At 41.5% G+C, this 2,839-nt stretch overlaps 1 pseudogene across 1 annotated transcript; it reads left to right on the top strand.

Moving 5' to 3' along the window:
* The first annotated feature begins 638 nt into the window (after positions 1–638).
* On the top strand, positions 639–1,869 carry LOC125189631 (uncharacterized; annotated as a pseudogene). Its single transcript, XR_016135269.1, has 2 exons — positions 639–1,541; positions 1,793–1,869. The product of XR_016135269.1 is annotated as an uncharacterized LOC125189631 (transcript).
* The last annotated feature ends 970 nt before the right edge of the window (positions 1,870–2,839 follow it).

Below are 2,839 nucleotides of genomic sequence, written 5' to 3' on the forward strand. Positions count from 1 at the left end.
TTCAAGAAATCTCCTGCATATAGCAACAATAGCCGGACATGTGGGCATCGTGGAAGAGTTGCTGAGGATAAACCCAGAGCTAGCTCGAGATGTCGACTCCAAAAAAGTCGTCATCTCTTCACATTGCAGCTGAACAAGGGCACGCTGAGATTGTCGATAAATTGTTTTCTGTACCCCTGAGATGTGTTGGTGGCTCGATGATCAAGGCATGAACCCAGTTCATATTGCTGCCATGAAAGGGCATGTTGAAATCTTGAAGGTTCTGCTTGAAAATGACTCGTCTCCTGCTATGGAGAGGCTTCATCGAGGCCAGACTGTGTTGCATTTGTGCGTGAAACATCGTCAGCTTGTGATACTATTAGAATAAGGCATGAAAAATATAGAGTCATATACTTTCTGATACTTGAGCCCGCTGTCACTTAATTAGGTTTCTTTTGTTAGTCATTTTTGGGAGTTTTTATTGTATGCTCTTGATGTACCTACACCATACACCCTTAGTATATAAGGTGATGGTTTTCTCTGTCTTGCAACAATATCAGAAAATAATATTCTTTTCTCCCAAATATTCGTCTTCTCTATCTCTCGATCTCCACTTCATGGAGCTTAATTCATAGTCTTGTTATGGTATCAGTGAAAATTATTCCGCGATTTATCTCTGGTTTTCTTTGATTTTCCTTTTCATCTCTATTTTTCCGATCTTCTTCCCGATCTCCGATGAACAATCGCGGCGATCGTGGTCGTCCTCCACCAGCTGAGGACACATCTAGTCCGTACTATCTTTATCCAAGTGATAGCCCGGGAGCTATCCTTGTTCCGCATCAGCTCAATGGTTCTAATTATCCTGCTTGGAGTCGAATCTTTCACCACTGCTCTCCTTGCCAAAAACAAGCTGGTGTTTGTTGATGGTTCGATTTTGCGTCCTGGCCGTGAAGATCTTCTCTATCAGCCATGGATTCGCTGCAATAGCATGGTAATCTCTTGGATACGCAACTCTGTTTCTCCTCAAATATGCTCGAGTGTTATGTACCTCGATGATGCTTATTCAATCTGGTCAGATCTGAATGATCGATTTTCTACCGGTGATTCTGCTCGGATCTATCAGTTGAAACAACAGCTGATGTCTCTCTCTCAAGGCACCTCTGATGTCAATGGTTATTTTACAAATCTAAGGATTGTTTGGGATGAGTTCAAAAGTACTCAGCCGATCTCATGGTGCACCTGTGGTCGTTGTAATTGTGGTAGCGCTACACGGTGGCATGAGCATCAAGAGCATGACTGCACCATGCAATTTCTCATTGGATTAAATCCATCTTTTTCTCAGATTCGATCTCACATCTTATCTATGGTTCCTCTTCCCTCTTTGTCTAAGGTCTTTGCTCTGGTCATTCAGGAAGAGAGGCAACGACACATTGATGGTACAAGCTTCTCCTCTCATATATCTACTCCTGCTCATGTTGTTCCTGTTCCTAGTGAGCAGCCGTTTGCTAATGCTACTTCTTCTTATGGCCGAGGCATGAATAAATTCCACTGTTCTCATTGTGGTAAGACTAATCATCCTCTGGAGAAATGTTTTCTCCTACATGGTTTTCCTCCGGGTTTTGGCAAAGGCAGAGGAAAGGCACCTCAAGCTACTGCTCATTCTGGAAATGCAGCCTCTAATCAACATAAATCTGTTAATTTTGTGGAGGAGACAGTATCTGCTTATCCTTTGCCCTTGTCTTCATCTGCTGCATCTGCTGTTGTGAATCTCCCAAGTATTGATCAATATCAACAGCTTATCAGTCTTTTGCAGAGCCAACACCTCCATAACTCCACTTCTTTGGCTAGCAACTCTACCTCTGTCAGTCACTCTCAGCCATTAAACAATTTTTCTGGTACAGTTTTCTTCTCACCCTGCATAAATTCTTTTTCATCTTCATGCTCTAGATCTTCTACTTGGATTTTAGATACAGGAGCAACTCACCATGTTTGCTTTGATCAATCTCTCTTTTCCTCTTCCTCTCCAATAGCTAATGCATCTGTCAACCTCCCAAATGGCCATACTGCTCCTTGTTACTCACCTAGGTACTGTCCAACTCACTTCTCTCATCACACTCTCTTCCATTCTTCATGTGCCATCCTTCTCATTTAACCTAATATCTGTTAGTGCTCTCACTCAACACACTTCTTGCACTGTTGTATTTACTCACAATAGCTTCAAAATTCAGGAAGCTATACTGGGGACTGTGATTGGGAGGGGTAACCATGTTGGCAACTTATACATCTTTGAGTTCCCTGATTCACCAAGTAATGCAGTAAGCAGTTTTCCTTCTACTTCTCAGAATAATGTATCTGCCATTTCTCATGATGTTTCTGTTAACTCAGTTGTAAGTCTTGATGTTTGGCACCAACGCTTGGGCCATCCTTCTCTGAATAAACTCAAAGTTTTGTCTAAATTCTTGTCTCCTACAAACACTCAGCTCACAAATTGCCAGATATGTCCTCTAGCAAAACAAAAGAAACCTAATTAAGTGACAGCGGGCTCAAGTATCAGAAAGTATATGACTCTATATTTTTCATGCCTTATTCTAATAGATACTGAAGTTTTTGGCGGAGAAATTGGGCATTCTTGTGGCTGTGAAGGACGATGATGGGGAGAAGGCCATCGATACGGCTTTCAGGTGCAAGGGAAAAGAGGTAAGGACGCTTTTTCATGGTTGTCAATTTACCACGAGAAAATAGAGATTAAAAAAAGTTGGAAAAAGATGCTAGTATAATATTATCATGCATGAGTTAAAGTTACCATGACCCTGTGGAAGATGAGAAAATTAAATGTAGTCACTTTAGCATTGACAGAAAT

This window comes from Salvia hispanica, chromosome 2 (genome assembly GCF_029641045.1).
Source record: "Salvia hispanica isolate PSC_SH4W2 chromosome 2, Shi_PSC_v1, whole genome shotgun sequence".
NCBI lineage: Eukaryota > Viridiplantae > Streptophyta > Magnoliopsida > Lamiales > Lamiaceae > Salvia > Salvia hispanica.